The sequence below is a fragment of the Aulonocara sp. 'chitande type north' Nkhata Bay genome, linkage group LG4, assembly GCF_057382095.1.
Source record: "Aulonocara sp. 'chitande type north' Nkhata Bay isolate Kocher_YH1m ecotype deep benthic linkage group LG4, A_spYH_male_GT1.1, whole genome shotgun sequence".
NCBI lineage: Eukaryota > Metazoa > Chordata > Actinopteri > Cichliformes > Cichlidae > Aulonocara > Aulonocara sp. 'chitande type north' Nkhata Bay.
The window spans coordinates 15,254,878-15,276,044 of NC_141347.1; the positions used below are offsets into that span (position 1 = coordinate 15,254,878).

The 21,167-nt window shown below is 42.0% G+C and overlaps 1 protein-coding gene across 1 annotated transcript in view; it reads right to left on the reverse strand.

The window, feature by feature from the left end:
* The window catches only part of pvalb6 (parvalbumin 6), a 53,984-nt gene extending 33,565 nt beyond the window's left edge, over positions 1-20,419 (reverse strand). Inside the window, exon 1 of the mRNA XM_086288666.1 lies at positions 20,162-20,419. The gene's annotated coding sequence lies outside the window, so the exon portion shown is untranslated. The remainder of the gene's footprint in view (positions 1-20,161) is intronic.
* Between the last annotated feature and the right edge of the window lie 748 nt (positions 20,420-21,167).

The window sequence follows — 21,167 nt, forward strand, 5'->3', positions numbered from 1 at the left end:
ATCCACTGAGCGGCTACCCTGAAGTACCCTTGAGCAAGGTACCGTCTCTACACACTGCTCCCTGGGTGCTGGGGTTAAATGCAAAGAACTACAAAATTTCCCACGTGTGGGACTATAAGGGGTTTAAAATAAAGAAAAATTTAATTAAAAAAAAAAAGTAGATCGACCACTAAATCAACAGCTTTAACGTCACACTCAGCTTTCTCTTCACCACAGTAGAGTGATGATGATTAAATCCATAAGATAAAAAAATATAGAGATGTTAACAATTGCTCTGTGTGTGATAATCCTTGTCCAAAACTTGGCCCACACACATGAAGGAAACAGGGTAGATAAAGACATTTAGCATTTTTCTGATAGTACCTACTTGGTCCGGCTCAGCACGATTCGACTCGGTCTCTGGGGATTTCCTCATACCAGGTACTGTTTTAGGATCTACTCATACGGGGTTGTAAGAGATCTGATGTCACCGATTGGCGAGTCAGTGACATCACTAGATGACTCAATCGACTCCTCCATTGTTCTGGGTAATATAAAAATGACCTCACAGTACTTTTGGCCATGTTGCTTTAACAACCCCACGCACATTAGGTGGTACTCAAGTCAAGTCAAGCTGCGTCGACTCAAGTTGAGTAGGTACTAATGGAAAAGGGCTAATATACATTAGTATTTATTTCATTATAGTAAGATGTAAGGCGATAATTAATTAAACTTAATAAATAGTCATTTTACTGTTAACCAACAGTGAGGCTCTGCAGATGAGTCGAAGGGGCCACAGAAAACAGGTAAGTATGCTGATGTCTACTCAGACTCCCTGATGATGTCGGCTCAGTGCTGTACTGCACATTTGGATATCAATACCAAATAAATAAAGGGCTAGTAACGCCGATATCAATACAGATACTTTTAACTTCTAAAGGCAGCTTATGTGTAGGAGAAAATTGCTAAAAAATTTTAATTTAACACAATTCAGTGGGCTACATACTCAACTCAGAGGATAGAAACAAAGCATTGATCGTACTGTGCTAGTATTGATTCAATACCAGTTCCAGCGTTGGTATCAAAATTATCAATATTTGCATAGATCCGCCCACCTCTACCACTCAGATTCAAACAGACCCCAGAAGACTAGCAGATGTGGAAACTTCTTAAAGGACTTGGTTATAAATGTTAGTCCCATGTGAAAATAACACTTAAAAGTGATCCCAAAAATAAGTGTGCAACATCGATCCCACCTGCCTCTTAATGTTGGATTCTTCAGTTCTTCCAAATATCCTTTGTTTGATATGGTTGAAAAGCCAGTAGGATCGCATAGTCGGAGGACTTTTTGGTGGAATAACTTCACTGCATCAGTGAATCTCTGCCAGCTCTGCCAATTTTAAAAGTGCTTTTTTTTCCCCCAGAGTTTATAAAGGAGGGAGGAGAGGAGGCATGTTGAAGTAACTCTAAATCAGTGTTATGATATCATCTATTGGGATTGGAGCCATTTTCAGCAGCAGAGTGAAAAGGTAGCAATACAACAAGGCTTTCCTGTATGTACGCTCTCTGAGTCTTTGCTTCCACGTTTTCTTTTTTAATTTTATTTGCCTCATTTGTCTACGTGACTCCTCTCCATCCCCTTGAAGCTGCAGAAACAATGTGGCCCTGCAACCTAAAGTAACACTCTAATCTATCTCTCTGGCTCTCCATCCATCTCTTCCCTTTCATTTAGCCTTTATCCTTTCCCCCAATCTTCCCCTCTCTCTTTCTCTCTCTTTCCCTTTCATCTCCACTATTCCCACCCATAGTTTTCCACTTTCCTTTCCTGGAAGTGGCACACATACGTGGTCTCATATGTGCATTTTGAATTCCCCCATTCTCTCGCCCCTAAATCCCCTAAACTTCCTTTCTATTTTTTTCTCCTTTCACACACCCGTCCCCCTCGAGATCATTTGGCCACAGCAAATGGGCCATTATATTCCAGGTGCACTGCATTGACCACAGGAGGACCTGGATACAGCTCACACAAAACATGCACACACATACACAAACGCACACACGCACATCTGTGATGAGCAGCCAATGGCCCAATCATTGCACCAACAGTTCTGTGCCCAGCATTTCCTCTTCTTCCTTTCCTCTCTTTCCAGGAAGACTATCTGTCATGTTTTGCCAGTCAGCCTGCGTTAGAATAGCCGAATCAAACATAGAGTCATTCTGTGTCTTGAGAAATTGACTTATAATCCATGAATATGTAGGTGAACACACCGACGTGGAGGTACAAATGTATACCTTCAACATATCATATAAATGTACACACACAATCAAACTTGGTACAGTCCCCCTTGAGATTTTTGGCTCTGTGTGATAAATGTGTTTTCCATGCCATCGTCCCAACTGTTGCCAAGCCATTACTCTCGCCTTCTCTCTTTTCTTCTAATTCCAAATGGATTAATTCATCTAGCTCATTAAATAGACAACAGCATCAATACTGTGCTGTCATAATTTTGCCTCTAGGCTCAATGAGGTGTAAAAATGGCTATTATAACTTGTTGGGGAAGACAGAAGAGTCACTGTATTTGGATGGAAGTGTCTGAATGGGAGTAATCTTTCATGGTAGAAATCAGTAAGACATTTGCAACTACCAAGGAGAATTTCTGAATTAATTACTTTTTGGATTGATATTTGTGTGAGCCTCACTTGTGGGACAGATTTATGCGGTTTCTGCATTTATCAACAAAATGCCACCATTGTTAACAATTTAAATCAGTGAAAGTAGATAAGAGGTTTATGGAATGTGAAAGAACTCGGGAAAACAATGTGGGGAAAATAAATTATATGTCTCATTTATCCAATCTTAACCTCTGATAAGCAATAGTTTTGGCCCTTATGGGGAGTCTTTTGCTACTTATGACGAAATGATTGCACAATCACTGCAAATTATGGTTAAGTTTCAGGTGCAGTGCTTGAACTGGCATCATTTCTGCTATTATGTATCAATGAGTGTAACCAGTGAGATGCTCTCCTCTGTCGAAGAAACAGATATTCATCTGAGGGTGTGTTGAGCTGCAGACACAGTAAAGTGGAAGAAGTTTATTCTTCTTGTTGTATAACACTCTCAATCAAATAACAGAGGCTTAAAAAAAGACTAGCTATTTGAACCCATGGCACTACACATGCTATTGCAAATCCGCCTGCAGAGATAAATAGAACTTCAATGCGGCTGCACTAACTTTATGTTTTAACCCTCTGGGTTAAAATTGTTCTCCCAAGTCATGCAATCATAGAACAAAGGAAATTTGTCTCCCTCTAAAATAAGGTCTTCCTTGCCCTTCTGCTTTTTCAAAATGGTGGTTCAGTGGTTAGCACTGTTGCCTCACAGCAAGAAGGTCTGGAGCTAACTCCACCATCTGGCAGGGCTCTTTCTCTGTGGAGTTTGCATTTTCTTTCTGGGTACTCAAGCCTCCTTCCACAGTCCAAGACAGTTAATGTCAGTGCAGGTAGTCTGTCTGCCTGTCTTTGTTAGACCTGTGTTGAATTGTCTCTCGACCAATGGATGAATGAATGGATGAGTATAGACCTGAATGTTTGGACATTGTGTGTGGTGTACCACAAGGTTCAGTGTTAGGGCCAAATTAAATGTATATTAATTACAATGCTGTAATTCTGTCTGTCATAGTGAAGAAAGAGCTGAGCAGAAAAGCAAAGCTGCTGAATTACTAGTTGAGCTACATCCCTTCCTTCACCTATGATCACAAGCTCTGGGTGGTGATCAAAAGAACGAGATCATAGATACAAGCAGCAGGAATGAACTTTATCCAAAGGGTGGCTGGCCTGTCCCTTAACAATAGGGTGAGGACTTCAGTCCCTCAACAGGGACTCAGAGCAGAGCTGCTACTCCACCACATTCAATTGAGCCATTTGATGTTGTTTAGGCATCCGTTTAGGATTCTACCTGGGTGAGGTGTTCAGGGCATGTCCCACTGGAAAGAGGCCCCGGGCCAGACGCAGGACATGCTGGAGAGATTATATCTTTCGGCTAGCCTGTTCCCCCAGATAAGCTGGAAGAGGGAGATCTGAGTTTTTGTGCTTAGGCCCCCGGGACCTAGCTAAGAAGAAGAAGATAACGGATGGATGGATGGATGGATGGATGGATTTGCCACTATAATCCAAAAGATAATTGTTATTAACATCTGCACTCTCTTAGATTTGCTTTTTGCATTTTATGTTCATATATGAAAAGTATAAGAAGTATATGAAGTAAGATGCCCATACAAAAAAGACGTTGCATCTGTCACGATGGCGATGACAGTGATTAACCTCCTAAGACCCAAACTCTTCCATGGCATGCATTTCTAATTTCTCTTTGATATTTGGGCTGATTGGGACCTGATGAATGTAAAAACAAAGAATCACCAGATGTTTTTTTAACCTAATTTTTGTTTCTAAGAAAAAAGAGAGCCACATATGAGGATATTTGTTTAAATTTTTGATAGAACAGTAGCAGTATAATGTTCTCATAAGTAGATATCAGGCCCTTGTAGAGCGAAATTGAGTATTTTGGTCTAAATAACCCAAAATGTGATGTCCACATATGTGGACGCCAGGTCCTAGGAGGTTAAGTCAGACTTCGCACAAAAAGGAAAAAAAGCTGGATTTGTTTGTGGGTTACAAAGCTGCTTGCAGACGTGCAACAACTTAAGGCAGACTTAAGTCTAGATTAGACCTGCCTAGATAATAATATTAATAAAATAATATATGACTAAATAGTAACATTTTATCAATATTATTAATATATAAATAATGATACATGAAAAATATATGATTAAATAGCAATAAGGCAGCACGGTGGTTAGCACTGTTGCCACACAGCAAGAAGGTCCTGAGTTCAATTCCACCATCAGGCCGGGGGTCTTTCTGTGTGGAGTTTGCATGTTCTCCCCATGTTTGTGTGGGTTCCTCCCACAGTCCAAAGGCATGCAGTTAGTGGGGATAGGTTAACTGATCAATCTAAATTGCCCATAGGAATGAATGTGAGTGTGAATGGTTGTCTGTCTCTGTGTGTTAGCCCTGCGACAGACTAGCGATGTCACAGTCTGGCGAGGGCAGACTGTATGAATTGAAAAAAAGGACCCAAAATGCAGACTCCAAGGAACAGGGAACAAAACTTGAATGTTAACAAAAGGTGAGCCGTTTAATATGGCTGGTAGAAAAGGTACAAACAAAGGGCAAGGGAAACTGAAGCAAAATTAACACAAACCTAAACTGGGGAATCTAAACAAACAATAAGAAAAACCTAGACAAGAAACTTGGAAGCATGGCGAAGCATGGCATGGCATGGCATGGCATGGCATGGCATGGCATGGCATGGCATGGCATGGCATGGCATGGCATGGCATGGCATGGACAACAGACGACCTGACAATCACACACTGAAAACAGAGGACTTAAATACACAGGAGGTGATTAGGGGAAGTGGAGACACATGAGGAAACAGCTGACTAGGATAAACATAATGATGCACAGGCAAGAGTAAAACTAACCGCATGAGCACAGAACACAAGACCCCTTTTCAAAATAAAACAGGAAACATGCAGACTTAGACACGACAACCAGAACTTGACAATGTAAGACACAGACATGAAAAGCATGAAGAGCAGGGGAGATTTAACATGGTTGGAACCACGAGGGGGAAATAATAAGAACTAGAAACACTTAGGCATGATAATACAAACTTGATAACATAAGACACGCAGCATGAAACACGAAGGGTGAGGGGAAGCTTAAATACAGGGGAAGAAAACACAAGGAGTCTAATAACCAAATGAACTTAGATAACCTAATGAACAAAATAAACTCAAACTTAAAACGCTGGGTCAAAAGACCCAGGATCATGACAAGCGACCTGTCCAGGGTGTACCCCGCCTCTCGCCCTATGACAGCTGGGATAGGCTCCAGCTGACCACGACGCTGAAAAGGATAAGCGGAAGCAAATGAATGGATGGATGGATGGATAAATAGTAATAATACACAACAGTTGAGTAGTCATTCCTGACCTGTCTCTGTAGTGTCACTAAAGCGGTCAGAATAAATTGACAGACTCATCTTCTGAATTGACATGGAATCTTATATAGTGTGCCCTGTGTTAAATATGTCCATTGCAAGGACAGAAGGGTATCACATGAACCATCAGCACATTATGGCTGTCTGTTTTCAGCTTGTCCTGCAGTTTCTAAATCCAAAGTGGATCTGATTATTTTTTTTGGCTTGTATGAACTAAAACCATCCTTAAGTTGAGGGAGTGTTGAAGCATTCCCAGCATGTGCTCAGCTAGTCTTATATCTACAGTGCCTCTGCTGAGTAAAAGTCAACTGACTGTCCACCAGTGTGTTACGCATAAAAAAAAACCAATGAAAAAATAGAAAATCAGTTATGCTGCATTTTATACAAACTGTGCTTTAACTGTCTACATCATCTAGCTATCAGCTTCTCTGTATTTGAGTTCTGCGAGCAGCGGCTGGGTGATACAGATAAAGAATGACAAAAGACTTTGTCATACATGCTGATGTGTTCACTGTTACTGTCCATGACCCCTGAACACCAACCCCCACCTGCCAATACCAATTTTATGACTGTTACATGATACGTAGTAAAGCAAAAAGGAAAAAACTCTAAATGTAACAACCTTAATGAAAACAAAACAAATTGATAGATAGCTAAAAGAATGATAAGCGGATTATAACATGCACTTCCCCAAGATCATTCCTATAGCTCGGATGACCTTGGCTTTGACGGGGGAATCTGTGTTTTTTAGTTGTCTCTGTGATCAGTGTCACCATCTCCCCTCCCCTGTCTCTGTACTGCAATGCCTTGTCCTTTTTACTGTCTTGTTCACTTGTTTTATTCAGCAGCATTGCAAGACAAAGACCCCGAAGGTCCGGATGCAGCCAAAACACATATGCACCCACACACACGCACACACATTTTAACAGGATTAAAAATCCAACCATGTATTTTCCTCTTATAGAGTATGAAGTCTGCACATGCATGCATAATTTATAGTCAAGACACAAATACAAAGAGACATACAAGCACACACTCGTAAGTGACCCAGACAAGCCACTGACTGCAAGAGTTAAATCACTGTCATTGCATGACAAAGTTCAAGAAGCAGGTCTTCTGAGATTAATCTCTCTCCCACGTTTGCAAACAGCTCTAACCGACGTAATCAGAGTACATTCAGAAAGTTTTTAGACCCTTTCAAGCTTCCTACATTCCCAGCTTTTTTTGTCTTTTGTCTATTCTACAGCCCTTACATGTCTGTGAAAATCACCACAAATAAACTTTACTTCCATACTTGCTTACATTTTTGGTATCATTCAGATAAAGTGAAGCAATTGGCAGATTGCAGACAGATGGCCTCACGTTTGACACTAGAATACTTTGATGTACAGAGGAGCTCACGTTTGACTCAGTAGCTGCAAGATGCCCAGTTTCCTGGGGCTGCAGAACATGGCCAGATCATCACCCCTCCACCACCGTGCTTGACAGTTGGTATGAGGTGTTTTGCTGGCATGCTGTGTTTAGTTTCCAAATGTGGAGCTGTGCATTTAGGCCCGAAATCTCCACTTTGGTCTTGCCTGTTCAAAGAACATTGTGATTTGTTCAGACCCAACTTTGCTAACCTAAGCCATGCTATCATGTTCATTTTAGAGACAAGAGGCAGCCCCAGCTCCAAACAAGCCATACTTCTTCAGTTTTTATCTAATTATACTATCATGAACTTTAACACGCTAACTGAGGCCTGTAGAGTCTGAGATGTAGCTCTTGTGTTGTTATCCATTTCTCTGTGCATTGTACCGTCTGACCTTGGAGGGATTTTCCTGAGAGGTTCTGGAAAGACTGTGGTGTGTGTGTATTAACACACCTGAATCCTCCCAGTGCAGCAAACTGAGAAAACTTCTCCTTTTACAGAGGTGCTCACACTTGCTGCTGCTCAATTAATCAAGTGAATTTGATTGTCAGCATCTAGCTGCTACTTGCCCTCTTAATTCCTATGGAAGTAGTAAAGGTGGACTTAGTTTTTCTGAAGACTGCATACAGTCTTTTTCATATGACTAGCTTAAAACAACTTTATCGGCAATGGCAGCCTCCGGTCTTTCTGGGAACGATTCTGCTGTCTTTTATGATATGAGTATTTTTTCTTTGTTTACTTTGATTCTTCATGGCAGAAATGTAAAAGTGCACTATACATCATGCTGCTATCGCACATTGTGTGGCATTGATGGATATGGCTGATGAAGCCATTTAAAAAAAGCGAAACCAGGTGGAGGAGTGTTTATCGTTCAGTTGAAGGTCACTGCAGTCCTCGTCATGCCTCGCTGGCTCACAGCAGCATGATGTAAGGGTCCTTTTTTTTTCCTTGGCTCCTTTAAAGTGATGGAGGCCAGTTCGGCCGGGCTTTGTGCAGGAAAAACCTTTAATCAAATGAGACAGACGTTGAATGCGCCACAGAGTTTGTGTGCATACTAGCTGGTGTGGCACTTAGGGCAACACAACACAAATATGGTTTGAGTCGTGACTAACTAGGGTCAGAGGGAGTCATGAGAGACGTGTCTCTTTTTTTACTCATGCAGACACAGACCTCTTCCAGGCACTTGGCCTTCATGGTTATACAGACATAAAAAAAATTATAAAGCACAGTCACACAAACAAAAAGCATCCCCGGCCTTTGGGTCCTGATTCCCCTCTTCATCTGTCTGCCTGTTCCCCTTTGTTTCCTCTGACGTTGGTGAGGAAAAACGGGAAGAGACAGCTTCGGTGAAACATTGCGAGACGTCCGTCCAGCGGACAGAGCGAGAGATCCATTGGCGTGAGTGGCAGCAGACCCCTTTCTGATGATTTTAATGAAGGTTGATGGACTCTGAGACCTGACTCACTGCATACTGTCCGTGATGTGCGCAGGACAACCCTGCCTTACCGAGAGTTATGGCTTGCTTCATGAGTGCCACGGTCTGTATATCACGACTCTTGTCCTTGTCGGTAAGGAGCAGTCCCTTTCAGCGTCCTGCTCAAAAGCACTTCAGGCAGATGCTTGTTCATGCAGGAAAAACTATGCACTGTGTCATGCTGCAGTGCCCTGGCGGACTAAGCAAAGCAGGGGTGAGGGTAAACTGAAACGGGCACTTTGCTGGATTTTCCATTTGGAGTTCAGTTTACCCATCCAGTGAAAAGACATGCAGAAATGTGCACTTCTTTAGGCTCTGTGGCCTAACCCGAAAGCTTGGTTAAGTAGTCAGGTATGCATTATGACAAAATCAACGGCCATTATTATTAAATAACTTTTGATTGTTTCTCAGGTAGACGCTGAGAAATCAAAGCCCTGTTAAACAATATTTTGCATCTGAGCATTAAGAATCAACGCACCAACTGCAGCTCTGTGCAGTTTTCCCAACATTTTGGCAGCAATTCGCGCCGTAGGCCGGAGCAGACAGTTGAATTCTTTGACGTCTGTCCAGCTGCCTGGCTTTCACGGAGCACCTCCTATCTGCATTTTGCCTTTCCGTCTTTGTATCGTTCTTCATTGTCGCTAACTGCTCACACATCCTCCATTTACCTATACTTTTCTCTCCCACCCGACCTCACCTCCTCTTCACTTCTTTGTCCGCTCGTTGTTTTTTCTTGTCTGACGAGTTGCTTTAACGCCTTGCAGCCACCTCTTTTTTAGCTTTGGTTGGACACTTTCACTCAAACTCTCATTCTCCTTAGCATTAAAGAAAGAAAAACACAATTTGTATTCTGGGCCATGTCTGTGATGTGAGTGAACAGAGAGGGGGAAGGAGAGACAGGTAGGTGGGCAGCGAGGAGAGGAGGGCTTGTTAAAGTCACAGTTTGATGACTGGTTAAATGTATTTGACATAAAGGCAGGTGTCTGGGGGCATTCGCCCACATTGGTAGACTGATTTTTTTCTTTTTTCTTTTGGTTTTATTTTAAAGAGGGAATTTGACCTTGAGTCAGCAAAGTGGCATGCTCTGACGCCAGAGAAGGTACTACAATGCACCATCACTCACTTCCTAACATAACAATAGCTTGACTTTACTGCAGCGAGGAGAAATTAGAAATGCATTTTGCAGAATGTTATAATTCTGCCTGATTTTGTGCATCATTACACAGGTGATTTGTATATTGACACACAAGTCTGCATTGCGCTTGAGTTTGCCCGTTTGTGGGGTTGTTTTTTTTCTTAAATATAGACTCCCAGTGTATCCTCACAGTTGGATAATGATGCAGTTAGAGGGGTGAGAGAGGGAGAAGGATGGCTATCCACACACGTGGCAAGTCAAGTGCTCAACAGTAGACTTTTTAGATGCTGGTGGCACGGTGTGTTTGGATGCATTTGAATTTGTACCTCCATGACTGAGCAATATTCCCCTGCACGAATGAGTTTGCGCATGGATGCCCGTTTATACATGTTACTCTGTATCCTACCCTGGCAGCAATGCCTGGTCAGCAGCTGACACCCCCCCACACACACACGTAAACCTCCCACCCCATCACTGACAGCAGCTCCTGCAGTGCTGCAAGAAGGAAAAAAGATGGGGCAGCAGAGCTCCACTGACCTTGCAGCAGAAAACCCAAACAGTTCCAACAATACTAGCACACCCTCGACTGCTCACACGCTAAAGCGCTCTTGGGACAGCGCACACACAGCTCTCACCCCTTGCATCTCTTCGTGCTCATTCAGACACTCGGTCTACACTTTGGAATCACCTCAGGCCTGTTTGCCAGCCTTCTTACACGAGGAAATGGACAAGACAGAAAATGTGCCCGAGGCTGGTGGTTGAGGACAGAATACGCGTGTTCCCATATACTGAAGCAAATGTGCATTCATTTATAAAGATAAGATAAGATAAGATAAGATAGAACTTTATTAATCCCTCGGGTGGGTTCCTCTGGGAAATTCGACTTCCAAAAAAAGCACAGCAACGACCAAAGTTACAGTTACAGAACTGTTATATATATACACACACACACACACACACACACACACACACACACACACACACACACACATATAAATACAGAGACAAATATAAATAAAATATACAAAGGGGATAAATAGAATAAATAGGAATAAAAAATAAAAATACAAGTGAATTGCACATTTCAAGTATTGAGTCTATTGCACTGTTGACTATTTACAAAAAGTATTGCACAAGGTATTGTACAGTGAGGTGCAGAGGCACTACAGCTTAGTTGTTCCCCCCTCCTTTGTCCTCCTGTTTCCCCTCCCTCTCCCCTCCAGAGAGGAGTTAAACAGTCTGATGGCGTGTGGGACAAAGGAGTTTTTAAGTCTGTTAGTTCTTGTCTTGGGGAGAAGCAACCTGTCACTGAACAGACTCTTCTGGTTGTTTATGGCCGTGTGCAGAGGATGCCCAGCATTGTTCATAATGTCCATCAGTTTCTTTAATGTCCTTTTCTCTGCCACTGTCACCAGAGTGTCCAGCTTCATGCCGACCACAGAGCTAGCCCTCCTGATCAGTTTCTCCAGCGACAAGAGACAGAGAGTGAAACTGAGTTCTACCCGCAGGGAGGGAAATCAATAAACACGCACACACCCAGTTTTACACAGTTCTATGCATGCGTTAGCGTGCACTACAAAGTGCATTATGAATGTATGTAATGCCCATACACACGCTTGAAATAGAAAGCAAAAAGCATCCTCAGCCCCAACTTCCCCTGCAGCTGGTAAAAGTCAGATAAAAGTTTCTCCTTTTTCCACTCTCTCTCTCTCTCCAGACTCTCTATCCCCACTTTCAGGTGGAGCTGTGGATCACCCCTCCTTGTTAGACCTGGTTGTGGGCGGAGCCTTCATTTTTGGGCACTTGCCTCCTCTCTAGGGCTGCGCAATACTGCAAATTCTGGAATCGATCAGATACCAAGTAAATGCAGGGCCAAGATTGTTAATACAAATAAAGATACTTTTAACCTATAAAGCCATTTTTTTATAGTGGAGAGCAGTGTGTCATAATTTATGAGACGAATCATCATTAATTTGCAAATTCTGAACACGTTTTACTTTCCACAATAATTAGTTAACAGAACAAAACACACCTTTTAGCTTTTTACTACTTTTTGAATCTGGGTTTTTTGGAGACCTAGAATTTAAATCAGTGCTTTGGCACAAGTATAAATGCGATGCCAATACCAGCATCGGTAGTGATACTGTTGAGAGCTAAATCGATCCGGTCACCTCTACTCTCTCAGGTTTTTTTCTTTTGTTTAAGTCAGAAATACTGAACCATTGTTCAGCTCCTTTGATTCCTGTCTCATTAAGAACATTGTTTCACACATCCAGTTCCACTCACCTGAGCTTCCCTGCCATCCACTCCACCTGTGACGAGTTACACTTACCTGCCTGCCCGCTCTCCACCCTCCTGAAAACCTATCCATCTGCCAGCTTCCCACTCTGAATCAGCTGCTCAAGAAACTAAAAAGGTCTTAGAGTTTAATTGCAAAATCTGCAAGATCATCTCTGACTCACCTTGGCCATCACTAATCACTCCCCTCCTCTCTGGCAGAGCCTCCTATCCTTTGCCTTTAGAGAAACCTCCACTTGCCAGTATCACTTACCTGCCCATAAATTACACTTTTTATCATTGCAATAAAACCGGTGAAACTGCAGTCGGTTTCCAAGTCCTGCCTTTTGAGTCCAGTCCTTGGTTAAATATGACAAAACCATTGTTTCTCTTCAACCTAGTGCCTCTTTCTGATAATACCACAGGCCTCAGGCTTGTGTCGCCAGATTGAATATGACAGGGAAGTGAATGGGTTTCAGGAACAAGTGCATTATGGCATGAACGCTGTCAGAGAGAGTTTTTGTCTGTTTTGGGGCTTTGTTAATCCTGCTGGGAAAACACTGCTGTATTTAAAGCCTAGAAATATATTTGTCTTTAATTAAAAGGCAGGTCTGTTTCAAATGCATCGTATAAAGCCAAATGGTGTTTTAGTTAGGTATCACACAAAGTAGAACAGGGCTTGGCAAAGGCAATTAATTAACTATAATGAAATTTTACTTTGTAGAAGGGGGCTCCACCAATTTTACACATCAAAGTCAACGTGCAGGATGTGACAACGTGTACTCAGCACACTCACCAGCATTTTGTCAGAAGTCACTGGCATTAAGAGGAATGCACAAAGATTCATGTTTGTCAGCCAAAACACAGCGGTTCATATCCCATTTGAGAGCTTTGTGCTTTGTTCTTTGTTCCATTTTTTTTTACTTTTTTTCAGTTTTATTTGAATTTAGCTTTCATTTGCTCTTTATACACCCAAACTACTGAGCCAGCTTTCATTTTAATTGCTGGTTTGGGTTAATAATATTACGCCCCATGTTAACAGACGACTTAACAGTGTCATACGACCTCATTGACTAACCTGTGCTTAAATATTGCATATGACCAATTCACACACAAATCCAGGATTAAACTCCTGCATTTGTTTGCACTCTGCAAACAGATATAGAGACCCTCGGGTCATGCGTACACACAAATGACAAAGGCCAAGCGTAAATCCACACCCTTAAACTAAACTATATTAATAGATTTTTGTGGGTCATTCTTAATGCTTTAAAACAAAACAACTCCAGGTGGATCTATATTCTCCTAGTATGGCACTAAAAGCCTGTGGGACTAAAGGGGGGGGGTTACACTTTTGTGTTAAGTGACCTTGTTGATAAATGATGCTCTCTGTTCAATCTGAAGGATCATTCAGTCCAGTCTCTGAGTGCATGAGAAACACAATACCAGTACAGAAGAAGAGATCTAATGGTAAAATGCAGATTTGTCATCTTCTTGTCAAATTTATCTTGGGTGCCAACCAGGCTCATCGACAGTTATATTTCAGTATAAACCAGCAGGAAAGCAGGTGATAACACAGAGATGGTAGCAGGGAAGAGAGAGGGTGGATGATTGGATAAGGGTTTTGGATTAAACAGAATGTAGCGTCAGGGAATTGGAAATGAAGGTCAGATGAAAGGGGAGGAAGGTAAGAGGAAGAAGTGATAAATGGAAACTTACGCACCATCAGCATCCTTGGCTTTATTCCTAAGGGGCCAGATGTGGCCTGGTATATGTTAACATTAAATGGGATTGATGGATATTGTTCTAAATAAACAGGCCTTTACAAGGCCACAACTACTTTGTGGCAAAACCATCCCTCCATTTAACTACTTTTTCTCCACATTAGAGAGTATTTGAGATCAGCTTTCATTGTGTTTATGCTGTTGGTGCTGTTGTTGTTTAATCAATGTGATGTTGATCTGCTAAATTTTGCTTTTCTTGAAGAAATAAGAAAGCCAGTTACTAAAATTACTTTTTATAGAAGGATGTGTAATAATAGCAAAGAAGCGAAAGTTCCACATTGCTGCTTATGTCGAGTCCTCATCATAACTTAGCTGTAATTTCCAAACTATTCGTTGAATCCAAAGTAGCATTTTCGTTTCATTTCAGCCTTATTATTGTGAAACCAGCCAGAACGTGCCTGAAATTTAAACCAATTACAAAGCTGTATTTGAATAATTGCTGTGCATTTGTTGAACGGTGAATGTTTAACCTGAGGACTCACGGCATTCATATATATATATGTGTGTGTGTGTGTGTGTGTGTGTGTGTGTGTGTGTGTGTGTGTGTGTGTGTGTGAGATAAGATTTGGCTCCCCATAGATGGAGGCTTTAAGTGACTTTGACAAAATAGGTCACATCATCATCCTATTAATGTTCCTTTTCTTAAAAAAGACCCAACTAAAATAATAAGAAAACTCTCAATCCAATTTTTGCTCACTCCTTCTCCCATCTGACCAACAGGTTGTTAATGATCTCATTTAAGAGGTCATGGGTACTCTAATTGAAAGTGGGCTGACTACTGTTTCTCTGGACTGACCTCTGTGACGGTCTAAAGTTAGCACAGACTTCGTGACCCCACTAAAAATAGTCAAGTTTCTCTCACCGACTGACCTTACAAGTCCACATCGACCCTTTTAATTGCTCAAATTACCTTTGGAGCTCCCTTAAGGAAAGCCTTCTTTGCCTTTGGAGAAATAGTGACTTTATGTGGATTTAGTGACATTACTTTGGATGGAGAAAAGCTACATGATGAGCTACACTGATAGAACAAAGAGGAAGAGGCCCTATATACGCCAGGACCATTAAAAGTAATGCAAGTTTCCAGTATTGCTGGGCAATTTGCCGCTTGTTGCACCATGCTGTTCACTCTGGTAGCATGTGACACCTTGACACAATCACACAGTGTGCAGCTGAGCACTGTCTGGCAGTAAACTGCGCACTGCCACAATCCCATCACTTATTCAAATATTAGCCAAACCGCAACATCTGATGCTTCGATACAAGCTGTTCATTCCAGCCTCATAAGTCTTTGTTAGGAGGTGGCTCTGTTCCAGCACCAGTGCAGTCCACACACAGTCACAGTGCCACACATATACGCACGCGGCAGCGTCTACACACGTGTGTCTGCAGGCCAGCACACCCAATAATAAGCTGTAAACAGGCAGCATTGGGCACATTTTCTTTTAATTATCAGCCTGCGTATCATTGAAACCATCAAGCTCTCTCCCAACGCAACCGCCACAAACAACATCTGTCCTTGACCTTGGCAAAGAAAACCCACCAGTGTATAGCGAGCTGCTCCGCCTATCACAGCCTTCTGTCGGGTCAATTATGATAACAGGGTCATTTGTTAATGTGTCTCTGTGCTGTGTAAATGCAGCTACTTAGTTTGTGGGTGCATTGGGGTATATGGGGGGTCTATGACTGGCCCAGCGTTACAGGCCCTGTTTCTGTGTATCCGTGTGCATTACACACTGGATAGGGGTGAGAATTTAAAAAATGGACATCAATTGTTCCTAAATGCCGAACCCCGGTTGACCTTTTTTCCATCTCTTCAGCAAAACCACGTGACTCCCTCTTCTTCAGTCATCTTTATTAAAATCTGTGTTTTAATTAACGCCGTTCAACGAGGGCCCTCTGAACAGGGGGTTAATTGTGCTTTTCGTGAAATCAGCTCAAATGCAAATTCTCTCTGCGTGACCTCTGTTCCGTTCCTTGGAATAGTGTTTTAATTATCCAGACAACCTCTTAAGAAACCATGGTGACGGGGTAACCATATGGTCAGTAGTCAGGTCTCATCCTCGAGATGCTGCGGATCACAGGAAGTGAAAGAATGTGGAGGATCAGTGGAAGAATGTTCGGATTTACAGATATTCAGGAAGTAAAGCACCAAAAATAAGGAACAATGATGATAGTGATGCTTAAAATAACAATAAAAAATAATAAATAAAGAAATGTCTAGAAGAAACGTCAATATACTGCTCACATTCTGACTATTGATTTCATGATGTTCTCTTATGTGCTATCACACGCTTCCAGAAACAGCTACTCCACTATCCTTCCCTACTCAGCCCTCTGCCAATGGGCTTCCATCCTCCCTGCTCACATTAACAGTCATGTCTCCACAACATGTGCGAAGCAACAATGGGCAGCAGAGCACAAAAGATAGGCAAACTGTGATTTGCATTGTAGGCCAAAGCACATCCTCAGCAATACGCAGGAAAAAATAAAACCCTGAACACAATCATCAGCAGCCATAAGTAGGCAGTAGGGTTTTTTTTATTATTATTATGCATGGTTTCACTTGGATTCACTTGACAAAATAAAGTTGTTGTAAACCAAAGAGCACTTTGATGTCAGTCATGTGTTTCCTGCTTCTTTGTCTGTTTGTACGCTAAGGATGTTAATGTCAGTTTGTCTGTGTATCAGTCCACCACTTTACCCGAGGCTGTAAAAGATGATAGAAAAGTATTGGATAGATTACCATGAAATGTATTACAGAGTTTTATAGCCACCACAGGATGAATCCTACTCATTTTGACCACACCCTCAATTTCCTGTCCCTCAATTTCCTGTCAATTTCCTGTTTAAAAAGTCAGTAGCGTAACATCATATCTAATAATATTTTAAGACTTCAAAGCCGATTTAGACAGCACATCAGCATCCATATTCTTGCTAATATAGTAATGGCATCATTCATATATCCTGTGTGTAACTCTACCACACAATTGAGCACAGTCTTCTAAAACAAACTGTCACTGTTAAACAGGTAGCACCTCGTTCACACATTGTCAATATACACATAACTGCACTCGTTCATGTCCCAGTCATACTGTTAATGTGACGCATCAGCGCAACTGCTGCGCATCTGCCACTGAAGGTTTGGAATTTCTACACTGGTTCCCTGTGCCTCCCTAAATCAGCCTGTTCTTATTCCTGGGGCAACAATTAATGGTGTTTTATCAAAGCTGTTGGCTTGGCTCATTTAGCACAAGGTGTCCTTAAGCAGCGGAGCTTAACGCATGGCATTAGCGAGATGGGACTGTCGATCATAGCTCGTGTTTCGTCAGGGTTACTGCTGTGAAGGACCATTTTTTGTTACAGATCACAATCTTTTCACAACCTTAGAATAAGTTTTTAGCACCTAAACATAAACAAGTTTGTACCTCAAACTAGTACCTAAAACAGAGACAATATTGCAATGGCAGCAGTTGAAGAAACGTGGAATCGGACAAAATTGCATTACAGATATACTAGATATACTGTGCCGCAGTTTTCAAGACGTGTCCTTAAATGCGCATGCACATCATTGCTGTAGCTTCACACGCACATACACACACAGACATATAATGATCCACACACCAATCTTTATTTTTCTTTCCCCTGTCACCCTCTTTTTATCTTCTTGTCCTGTCAAACACGGTGACATAAGAAAAACATTCACTCCCTCTTTTTGAAGCTGTTTCTCTCTCTCTAACACACACCCTGCAACCCCGTCTCATGCATCCCTCCCACAGAGCATTATTTCCCACCTGGGTATTTCACACTCCGCAGGGCCCTGTGCTTTTTAATTCATTGAACTCTCATGAAATCCCAAGAAGATATGTTACCATGCACTGAGTCTGACTTTTATAGCTAATAGGGAAGTGGTGACAAAGTTTAATGGGGTTGTGTGATGTGTGAGTTTTAGGAATGGAGAGAGAGCAAGAGGCAGATACAGAGGGCTGTATTTTCATATTATCCTTTTTATTGAAATATTGGAGCAAAAAGAATGTTTTTATAGGTTAATGTCACTCTAAAATGGGGTTTTTTGGAGGGCCAATTCCTCATCTAGAGAAATTACCTGTGGTACACATCAGGGTCTGATCTGGGCCCTATTTTCTCTTCTCTTTTGTCTGCATATGCACTTTTTGTATATGCAGATGACACAAAATTGTATGTCCCTATAATTTGTCTTGGTTTGTTTCATATCTCGAGCCTAAAGACGAAAACTGACATAATTATATATGTAGGTATTTTACATTCCACAGGGCTCTATGCAGGGCTGCCATGAAATCACAAAAATATATTCTACCATCTGACTTTTACATCTAATAGGGAAGTGGTCATAAATCATTTAGCGCAATTCAGTTTTATTTATATAATGCCAAATCATATGCAGATGACAAACATTTATATATCTCTTTGATAATTTGTAAGTGTCTCAGTCAAGCTGCAAAGTTATAATTTAAGGTAAAAAGCTAACTACCAGTGAAAAGACAATACTGTTTTATATCTTTCGTCCAACTTTATAATGGATGGACTGGTGAATATGTTAGACATGCTTGGCTTACATGCCCCAAAGCTCGTGATCTGCCTTTTTCTATGTATTTGGCAGAACACAGAATTTATTATAAAGTCCAAGAATAACATATCAGTACTGCAGAATTATAGATATTAAATCTTCTTGTCGCTTTAGCCCAAATTTTGCACAGGCTTTAAATGGTTACCAGAAGATATATTTTAATTGCTTTGGTGATCCTCTGTCTTTGACTCTTGGCCTCTACGGGATCCTATCGTTATCTGTACGCCTCCCTTTTCAGTCCAACTTATCACTCCTACACTAAGAAGGCATCTGAAGTTTTCTCCATCCATTTTTTTAACCATTTTTGATCACCCCCTTCCACTTGAAGTGCAACCGACTCTCCCCCTCTCCGCAAACAAATGTCGCTCTCTAATTGGCCAGAACTGGGGAGTCATGAGAGCGTTGGTGTTTGGACAGCTGTTAATCTCGAAGGGTTGGCAGCGGCAGAGAAGATTGTGACAGTGGTGGGGAGAGGGATGACAATCTGGAATGGCAATGTGAATGACGCAAGGAGAGAGGAAGAGTTCAAGTCTGGTTGCAAATTACTGCCACCCCAAGTCTGTGACCACATCTGTCTGTCATTGTGAGGCTGTGGTGTCAGTGAGAAAGTGCTTCCACAGATATATAATGCAGTGTCACTGTTTGTCTCAATGCCTCTGCAGCATTGTGTAGTATGTACTATGGCAGTGCAGTTAATGTACAAGAACAGACACACACACACGCCCTGCACATTCATTCACTCCAAATCATCACACGCATGGGGATGCACTGTGTTTTCTCCACTGCTCACACTCACTCTTGCTCCATATCTTCCTTTCCTTCGATCCTATGCTCACACACATACACACAATAAAGCACACATACACAGCGCTCAGGGAACCAATCACCATCGCCTGTTTTCAGGTCCTGTTTGTGAATGGGATTTTTACGGGAGAGGAGGAGGCAGGCACCTCTGTGTTGTAGGCATGCAGCTGCTACAGCATCCCGTTCTCATTTTTTTTCCTCCACAAGCTCAAATATTTCTCTCATTTTCTCTTTGTGTTTCATTTTTAATGTTATGGTTATTTTGGTTGTTTTTATTATTGCAGCATCACTCTTTCCCTCTTCTTGAACTCTCTCTGACTCTTTTCATCTTTTTTTGGATGGTGCAGTTGGCTGTGACTGCTGCATTGAAATATCCCCCCTCTTTCACCATTACCTTCACCATCATCCACAGCTGTTTGCCTCTTCCAAATATTTTTAATTATCCTGTCCACTTTCCCATTTATTGCACAACTTGCTTTTTCCACAACATTTTTTCTATCTGTCACTCCATCTTTTTCTTACCCTTCTTTCTTCTCACCATCCCATCTGCATCCCGAGGAAGGTGGTGATGCGGGTAGGGTGAATGCCTAAAGACTCACACACACACAAACACACAAGCGTAGACACTTACCTTCTGTGACAGGATCTTCCGTCCGGAGTGCTTCTGAATCTTCAGTGGTTGAAGATAGAGCAGCGAGCCTCTGTGAGCTTCTGGCAGATAAAAAAGAAGTGGAGGACAGACAGAGAGGAAGAGAGAGAAAGAGAGACAAGACAGGAGAGGGAGTGAGAGGTATAAAGAGAGAGAGTGAGAGAAGGGAAAAAGTGGACTAGAGGGGCGGGCTGAAGCGATCCAAGTGGAGGAGGAGCAGGATTCTCCTAGCTAGCTGGAGGTGAGATGAAGGGGAGAAAGAGAGAGGGAGGGAGAGATAAAGGGAGAGGGAGGGAGAGAGTTAGGGTGCACTGGATTGGGATAGGAGGGGATTGTGTGATGTTTGAGAGGAGGAGGGATTGCAGCGGATGAAGGGAAAGTTGGAGAGAGGAGAGAGGAGGGAAGGGAACAAAGAGAAAAAGAGGTTTATTGATGAGAAATGATGGAGGAGGGAGGATAAAAGAGTGAGATGCATGCGAAAGATGACCTAAAGCCAAGTATCCGAGGAGGACGGAAATGACAGATTAGAGGTAGAAAATGCAGACAGGGCAGCAGAACCAAAAGTCTAAAAGGGAGCCAGAGGACAAAAACACCTGACAGGAAATAGGTGTGATCAGCTATGATTTGAAGGAAGAGAAGTGGAAGTGTGGGATTTCAGGGCACCGTTATGTAACCTTTAACAGCGTCAAATAATACAAGAACAACTTATGTCAAGCCATCACATGCATGCGGTCCCTGGAGACAATCAATTTCAGAGTGCAGAAAATGTCCTTCCATCCATTAAATCTTACGGTAATCCAATCTTGTGTTGATGTGTTGCAGTACGGATACTGCGATTAACTTTGGAGCAATAACTTACCGGCGGATGGAAAAACTGGGGGGAAAATAAAGCGAAAGATCTTTGTGAGAGGCTGGTGACAAAAACGGAATCTGGGAGGTGAGCATACATATACCTTTCAGGAACTTTAAGGAGAGTAATGGTTCACAT